The sequence below is a fragment of the Nicotiana tomentosiformis genome, chromosome 6 (genome assembly GCF_000390325.3).
Source record: "Nicotiana tomentosiformis chromosome 6, ASM39032v3, whole genome shotgun sequence".
Taxonomy (NCBI): domain Eukaryota; kingdom Viridiplantae; phylum Streptophyta; class Magnoliopsida; order Solanales; family Solanaceae; genus Nicotiana; species Nicotiana tomentosiformis.
The window spans coordinates 16,163,774-16,173,349 of record NC_090817.1 but is presented as its reverse complement, the minus strand read 5'-3'; positions in this window follow the sequence as shown (position 1 = coordinate 16,173,349).

Below are 9,576 nucleotides of genomic sequence, written 5' to 3'. Positions count from 1 at the left end.
GAGTAGTCTCACTCTGTTTCTAGTTCGTACAGGTATAAGGATTCATATGGACACAATTCTGAGCCTGGTTGGGATGAATACCCTTATTATAACTGGAATGAAAGCAAAGCGAGACAACCACCTCAAGAGGAGAATGGTACTTTAGAAGCGCTTATGCATAGGTTCATGAATAGTGTTGAAGAAAAGTTTATGCAAAATGATGAATCTATTAAGAACCTAACAACATGAGTGAGACAATTAGTAAGTATACTTTCAGAAATCTCATTGTGTTGTGATGGTGAATATATGGAGGAGATACCTTGTGAGAACGAGCCTACTCAAGAGGATGAGCATCCAAAGAGAGAGATTTTCACTGTTCAAGAGGACTCTGATTCAACTAAGATGATTGAAAATACGGTTGTGGTTGAGTGTGAAGCAACGGAAGAAGAGTTCATCCACCTTTCCACATTTGAAACCTTTAGTAGAAGAGAATGAAAAATAAATGGTCTTGGACATATCCGAGGAATATTCACTTGACCTTTCTTCTTTGTTTCCTTATTCTAACCTTGATCATGTGGATTTTATTTTTGAGAATTTACAGAAATATGTATGGATTGAACCTGTGAAAAAATGCAAAAATAAGTTAAAGATCATCATGAACGAGTAATTCACTGCTCAAGATAAGGACAAAAAAGAAAAGAAAGAGCGGGTCTTGCAGGTATCCTCAGAAGAATTGGGTTTCATGAGCTCCACAAAAAATCCCAAGGAGCGAAAACGAGGAATGAATTCAGAATTAGGGGTAGAGTTCATAAGATCTTAGAAAAGAAGAAAATTCAGGGAAGTTTCCTTTATCTGTTGATTTTTAATTATGTGTCATGGGAACATGCCACAACTTAAAGTGTAGGGTGGGGGATATGTTGTATGTATGTATGTGTATTAGTTTTAGTTTTTATTGTTTTAGTAGTTAGAGATAGAAAATAATTGAAAAAAATCATTAAAATTAAATCGATTTTTCCCGACGATGGATATCATTCGACCGGTTTCTTGAGGGATTAAAGTCGAAATAAAAAGATTTTCTTTTGTTAGGTAGTATAATAATTCCCCCTTGATTTTTCTTTGTGTCGCGGTTCTTTTCCAAGGTTTTTGTTTGAACGAGTGTAGTTAGTTTTTTATTAGGAGTAGAAAACATTGTGCTATGATTTGAATTGAAGGCAATATCTCTTGACTCTATTATACCTTGAGAATAGTGAGTGCTTTAGTTGTGAAGCTTAGGCTCAGTGTTTGACTCTTGTATAAGTACTTTAAATTGTATGATTTTAACTTTTCTTAACTACTTTGACTAGAGTGGCTTGATGACTCCAACCCTGAGTGAGTTATGTGGCATGTGTGTGTGAGGTTTTGGGTATTCAGTGCATTGTATTTGATGTCTAGAACTTGTCCCGTGTGTTTGAAAAGTGAAATAGTAGTTTTATTCAGTCTTGGAAGTGATTTAGGAGTTTCTTTGTTGAGCCAGTTATAAGTTTTTATCCACCTAATTGTTATGTATCCTAATTAACCCTTTTGAGATTTTAATCATGTTTCTTTGGAAACCACATTACAAGCCTTACCCATTTGTTTGAATTGACCATCTATTTGAACCATTTACCTCTCGTGAGCACTTAAATTTGTTATGAACTTTGTAAAAGTTGAAGTGTGGGGTGGTTGGTTTGGCTTTTAAGTGGAACTAATGAAATAAGGAGAAAGGTGCACTGTATTGAAAAAGTAAGAGCCACTTGAATTGAAAGAGAAAACAAAAAATGTTGTATTGTTGTGCAAAATATTATTTGATAGTGGTGACTCTTGATATAATTGTGCTTATGAAGTAGGGAGTTAATATGTATATTGATGTGAAGGTGGAGTTTTTGTTTGACATAAGTGTGAGGTTTTGAATGGTTAATTGTATGTATTAAAGTGCTTAGGGAGGTGTAGTCACTCTTGTATCTAATTGTATCATACTCATCCCGCAGCCTACATCACAACCAGTTAAAGTCTTACTTAATCCTTGACTGAATGAGCTCAATTAGTAGAGTATTACACTACGGGCAAGCCTATGGTACGCCTTTTGTGTCATATGAATGTTACTTCTGAGAGTGAGTGAATTCTTTCTGTCTTGAGTTCCTAATTGTTCTTAATTTCTATTGTGTGCAGAACTACTCTCTATTGTTGTGTGAGGGTACTTAATTCATGAAGGAAAGGTAACGGCGTTGACCTCCTTGTTAGAGTATGTGAGTGGGTTATAAATAATGCATGGTGCTTTGAGTCAAATCTTGAGGCGAGGATGTTACGTTAGAGTGCTTAATCTATTTTAATTATTCTTGGTGTGATGGGTTATGAGAGTTGTTAAAAAGGCCATGTTCTATGTGAAGTGTATTTTGATTGCTCGAGGACGAGAAATGGTTTAAGTGTGGGGTGTTTATGGTAGGCTATAATCTCGTATTTTAGTCACTTATTACACTCTAATTTACTGCACTTTACTTGTTTTGATCTTTAATTTATAGTGTTTTGCACTAATTGTGTGTTTTATGCCTTGTAAGAGTGATTCCGAGTGATGTAGATGTTATGGATCTAATCAAGCAATTTGGAGAATTGAAGTCTGAGTAAAAACCCAATATATTAAGTCAGGATCGTGTTCATGGATCGAGGACCAAGTCTAGACATCAAAACTCAAGCAAACTTCATACTCTGAGAAAAATGGCTTGTCGTGGCATGTGGGGAGGCGTGTGGGGCGTCGGGCTTGTGCAAATCTCTACTTTCTGTTAGAAATCAACTCTCTATATTTTCCCACTAATGCTCTGCATGGAGCATCACCCCGTGCGGTTCGTCTGTGCATTTTTTACAGAGTAAATATCTTATTTCGGTTAGGAAAAGTTGATTTCGTCTGGGCTCGACCCTACTTGGTATAAATACATGGGAAAATGTTATTTCCTGGAATTTGGACATACTTTCGACCTAAGGAGGATAAGGAGAAGTTGGAAGAACACGAGCACAAGGATTTCATCATTCCTTCCTCACTCAAGGACCGAGTTTGGATTGAATTTATATTTTCCTCTACTTTAATTTTATTTATGATGAATTGCTCCATATCTATGGAGTAGTTCCTTTTAGGGTTTGATGGATTTGGTGTATTGATGATTTTTTGTGGATTATAACTCTAGTGTTATGTATTGAAGTATTTTTGGATGATTTAATTGTTGCATCTATATTCACTTGTTCATGTAATCGAGAGAGACATAACTTGTGATATCTTTGCATTATATTGCTGGTTGAGTTCATTAATGCTTCTTAGTAATCAAAAGAGGTTAGTTGAATTATTGATTAGACCTAGTTAGGAGGATAATCAAGAGAGGTTCTTCTAAAGACCAATCCACTACGCATTCTTGCATATCTTCACGTGCTTAAATTGGTTAATCTTGTGAGGTTAAGACTTAATCGAGAGAGGAGTTTTTTGCTGAACGGTTGAACTAATAATTGAGTGAATTTGAGAGACTCACTTAAACATTAGAAGTAAATTATCTAGAGTTAAATCCCAAATAATTATCTTGTACCTATCCTATCAACCCCTATTTCCTCCCACTGATAACTTCCATGATTATCTTTGTTTCGATTGTCATTAGTCAATAGCTTTAGATTCTTAGTTAATTATAGTTAGAAATCATATAAACCTCAATTGTTAATTCTCTTGGATAGCGATCAAGCTAGAAACTACGAGAATATTATTTAACTCCAATCCCTGTGGATACGATATTATACTTTACTATATTTGATTATCGAGCATAATTTAAGTATGTGTTTCGAGCTCGTCAAATTTTTGTAAGTCTTCTTTATTAAAGGACCTCCCATTGCAGTGTTCAGAGTTCGTCGTTAGGGGGTTATCAGTCCATCCCAAAAGTCCTGGAGTTGCATCCACAATTCAATCCTATTATGCTAACACTAACTCATTATCTCTTTGAATCTTTCCCAAGCCTCAAAAACGGTTTTGGTGTCCGTCTGGCAGAAGTTGTGAATTTCCCTTTTGAACTTCACTATTTTTGCAGCTGAGACGTGTTTATCAAGAAACTTTCTAGTCATGTTTTCCCATGTCCAGATCGACCCCTTTGGTAAGCTACGACGCCAGTGCTTCGCGTCATCCTTCAGTGAAAAAGGGAATGCCCTTAAGTATACTTCATCTTTTGACGCTCCGTTGTACTGGAAGATGTTCATGATTTTCTCAAAATCCATCAAGTGAGTGTTAGGATCTTCATTCACCTTCCCTCTGAAGACATAATTGCTCTGGATAGTTTGGAGCAAGCCTTGCTTCCACTTGAAATTATTTGCTGCTATTGGTGGAGGTCTGACACTGAACAATCCCTGATTATAAACTGGTCTGGCATAATCATTCAATGCTCTACCAGGCCTGGGTACTGTATTCTCGAACTGGTCTTCAATCAAAGGCCAATTTATATTGAATCTTCGACCCCCATCATCGTTGACGGTCTCATCAATAGCTCTACGGGTTGCCTCAACTGCTATATGTACAACTTCTTGTTGTGCCGCTTCTCTTGCAGCTAATTCTACCTCATCTTCATCGTTATTAGCCATGTGTTCTTGGGTTGAAGGTTGCCCCAAGAACTTTCTGGTAAGTTCTTTCTCTTTCCTCAACTATCGCAGACTCGTTTCTACCTCTGTATTGTATGGAATCAATTCCTTTGAAGAAGATCGAGTCATACACCAGAGAAGTCAATTTGTTGCCTGCACACGGAAGAGGAAACCCGTGAAGAATAATGCAGAAAAATAAAATAAAATAAATTCCTGAATTAGCACCAAAAAGTATTTTGAACACTATTGATTGCCAATCCCCGGCAACGGCGCCAAAATTTGACGAGCGCAAAACACAACACGAAATTGATGCTCGCTAGCCAAAGATAGTATAGTATAATTATCGTCTCCACATGGATTGGTTTAAAACAACGCTTGAGTAATTTTTTGGTTAATTACTAATCAGGAGGATCAACACTTGAGTTAACAGATTATGAACTAAGTTTAACTATTGAAATAAAGATATTGACAATTGACAGCAAGGAATTAGAGAATCACAAAGATGGTTTCTTATCAATGTGAGGAATAAGGGGTTGACATGATATGTGCAAGATAACTATTTGGAATTTAACTCTAGTTTAATTCACTCTAATGTTCTAATGATTCTCACGAATTCCCTCGATGATTACTTCAAATGCGTAGTCAAGACTCCTCTTTCGATTAAATCTTAACTCAACGAGATGAACTAATATAAGCACTATGAAGTATGCAAGCATGCGTTGATGGATTCGTCCTTAGGAAAACGTCTCTTGAATATTCTCCTAACTTGATTTAATCACAATTCAACAATCTCTTCTGATTACTTAAGAGAATCAATGAATTAAATCAAACAAAATAATACAAATATAATTACCAAGATATTCCTCTTTCGATTAAATAAACCGTTGAATAAAGTTGCAACAATTCAAAACTCCATAAATGAATTCAAGCAAGAACTAGAGTTCAAATACTCAAATATTTATCAAAACACCATATCCGTCAAACCTAAGGGAAATTACTCCATAATCAAGGAGGAAGTCATCTTAATTATAATTAAAGAATAAGAAAGTATCAATCTAACTTTACAATCCAAACTCTCGTATTGAATTGATGGAAAGATGATGGAATCCCGTGTCTTGTAGCCTCCAATGCTATCCCAAAGGTTCCAAGGCCAAAAGTCCTCTCAAAAATGTGTTTCTAATGTATTTATACCAAGTAGGAATGAACCCGGATGAAACTACCCTCTTTGAGGCGAAGTGGGAAAACCTACAAACTTTTTACACTTCAGTGTCGCCCTATGCTACGCAGGGTGCGTAGCATTAGTGCAATTTTGCTCGGTTGTAAACTCTCTGAACTTAGCTTGTTTGACAAAATTTTGTACTGATGCTATGCACTATGCCACACACTATGCCTAGCATTAGTGTATTTTTCTATCAGATCCAAAAACTCCAACTATCTGAACTTCTCAAACTTCTAACGAAATATTTTACTAATGCGACGCTTAATACCATGCCTTATACGACGCACTAGTACATTTTGCTCTATCCCTTGCTCTTTCTTCCAACTTTTGTATGCAACGCCGGTCCACGAGCCCCGGATGCGATCCCGGTTTAATTTCTTGGCTTTTACTCAGACTTCAAAGCTTAATATTATTCTATTTAGCTCCAATTTATCTTCTTAACTGAGAATCATTTCCTGCAAGGCATAAAACACGTAATAAGTACAAATCACTATCATTTAAGCTCAAACATGCTCAAAGTGCAGTAGTTAGAGTGCAAAATGCGGCTAAAACACGTGTTTCTAGCCTACTATCATCGGTCATCGATCGTGATTTAACTAAAGGATATGTTTGATTACGCTCGAACAAACATCTACCGGCCCACGACTGCGATCTAACGAAATATTATGTTCTACCTCGTTCGAACAAACACCTATCATCCCTCGGCAACATCTCAACAAAGAAACGCACGCAATCTATGAATATTCAGCTACAAGGCCACGTCAAGCTAAAAGTCAACAACAACAAAAAGGACAAAAGCGAAACTAGCAAACAATAGAAGCAAGAAATATACAAGTATAGAAAGTAAACCATAGGAAAGGAAAAAGATGCAAGGAACAACTTTGATATTTCATACTTAACCTTTTTACAGAGGCTCGTGAAGACGCTGGCAAAAATACACAAAAAGTCAAAAAGAAAACTACTGGTCATCGCCATTATGGCCTTCAGTGCCCACGCCAGCTCGATATTCAACGGCATCACCACCTTGACCATCAACACCCTTACCATCTTGGCCCCTAGCGTCCTCGCCATCCTCGATCGGAGAGTATACGGAATCATACCAAGACTTGGCTTCGAGGCAATCTATAACATCCTCATCTTCCTCACCAGGACTAGGAGTAGTCAGATCATAACCACACGCAATTCGAGCCTCGCGATCTTTGTCATGAGCACCCTTAAAGTCTGCAGCAAAAACGTAGCCTGCTACATGCAACTCGCAAAGCATATCTAGCCAAGCTTCGACGTGAATCCACTCCTCGTAGAAATCACAAGGAATGTTAAGGAAGCCAAAAGTCACATATGAAGAGGGACGATCAAGTAGTTTGGCCTTCTCGGCCTCCAGAGCAGCAACTTGATCGTAGAGATCAGAATTCTCTTTCTCCAACTCCCCGATCGGTTCATCGAGCCGCTCTTCTTTTAGACTTGCCGTTGTTAAATCATTTTATCAATCAGAACGAAAGGTAGAGATCACAACCTCAAGGGACTCCTCCTTCCTAAAAGCCTCCGATCGCACAAAATCTGCCTTCTCTAGCTCACATTGCTTCTCATCGACCTCACCACTAAGAGCCTCCTCCCTAAACTGACATTCCTCAAGCTGGCCTCGCAACAAGACTACCTGAGCTTAAAGATCGCTGCACTGGGCTTCGACCCCCTTGCTAAGCTCGAGCTCTTCCTCTTTGCTCCTCAACGCCCCCTCCAGGATGATGCACTTCCCCACTACCTACACCAACTCCTCGTCTCTTGGCTTCAAGTCCTCCCTCAGTTGGCGCACATCGCCGCCTTCACGAAGCCGGCACCGAAGCTCCCAGTACTTCTCAAGGCATCTGAAGTACTTGTCCTTAAACTTCACATAGATATATTTACGTCGCTTCTCCCTACGAGCACTTTTAATATCCAAGAGGGTCATCTACAAAACGAATGAAGGAAGTTAGAGCCTAAGAAAGAACAAAACCTAAGGAAAATAACGGACAACATATTTACTTACCCGAAAGGTGAGACTAGCAATATTATTTGACAGGGCGTTGTCACCTATAGTCTTGAGGGTCGTACCCTGAATTTTAGAACAAAGAGGGACAAGGGAGTGGATAATCTTCTCGGTGTCCATAAGAAGATTACGATCCATCAGGATCACAATAGTTCTTGAAACCCCTTCCAGCCTCATTTCAAGTTAAGTAAGCCCCTAGTCGATTATCCTCAACCCGTCTACATCTATGTCATATTCAGATCCAACATCCTCCTCAGAGACAACCTTCCTTCTATTATCAGTGGAAGAAGGCACACCCGCCGCAACCCTGGAGGGTGAGGCCTCTTCGCGCCTCGGAAGAATAGGGCCATCATTGCTCACAACGCCCTCGATTTCATCCCTCATAGGACGCATATTCATATCCTCAAAACGAGGGGCTTCAGGACTTGCCTCTGGGCTCTCCCTGATATGCACTGTGGCCATTTCCTGAAAGACAAGTCCATAATCTCCCACATCGACGGTTGCCAGCCTCTCTCCCCCTCCGTCCATGACCCTCCTCTTACAAGGCATTAAACTATTGTCTTCAGGCAAAACGTCATCCTCTAAAGTTCGGCGGCAAGAGATATAGAAGGAACAGAGATAGGCTCCCAAGTTACGATAGGCGAGGTCAAGATTGGAACAGAAGATGCAGTAGCCGCAATAGGAGCCGAAGTCGAGGAGAAAACAGCAGCCTTACCAAATGAAGGCACTGGTGCCCGATTCCTCCGAGAACCCCTACCTGAGAAAAAGGCAGTACTAAGTCAGCAAAACGAATCTGCATATAATAGGAGATGGAGTGTCCATGATCAAAGAAAGGAAATTAACAGTTGAAGAGAGAATATGCACAAATTTCTTGAAAAAACTTGGCTAATCACGGATTCCTCTGATGTGATGGGGGAGTAGCTCGACCCAGTCAGAATAATGAGAGGCCAGAGGAGGAGGCTGACCGTTGGCTACAAAAGGGATGACAAAAAAAATGTTGATGTTGGCCACGACGTCCTCGGTCCTGATAAATAAGAAATTAAGTTAAAAGTGACGATTACATTTATCGTCCATCTTTACCACCAAGCACTTGCCTCCTCGGTGGCGAAGGTTCAATATCGTCCCCTATAAAAGCCAGGGGAAAACAGATTTATCAAATGTCGTAGCGTCAGTTTGACATCGGCTAGCTCGACGAACTTGGCCAACATCTTAATCACCTTGTAGACATACGGTGCAAGCTGAGCCGGGCAAACACTGTAGAGGCGACACAATTCCTTCACTTGCGGGAGGAGAGGGAGAGAATAGCTAATGAATAAAGGATAGGCATAGAGGGAAGAGTACCCAGGGCGGTGTACTTGTACCACGTCCCCTTCAGTCGGGATCATCTCAACATGGTTGGGAAGGACGAATTTGGCCTTGAGCTCCGCCAATTCTTTAGGCGTCATCCTTGATTTAAAAATTCCAGGTGCAGCATCCGGTACTTTGGTAAGATCGGACCTAGAATCGAGATTGCGCGGGATTATTTCCTCCACCGACGGGAATGTTTCATCCTCAGCAATAGCGGAAGCACCTTCCCCATGAAAGGGAAACACCACTTCCAAGGGAGCGACACGACTCCCCTCACCAGACTCAGAAAATACGTTAGACATGATTCAATATAAAAAGGAAAATTATCAAATGAGGGGGAGTAAAGAACAATCTAAATCACTAGAACATAGAAAAGAAGTTCAGAGGAGAAGAG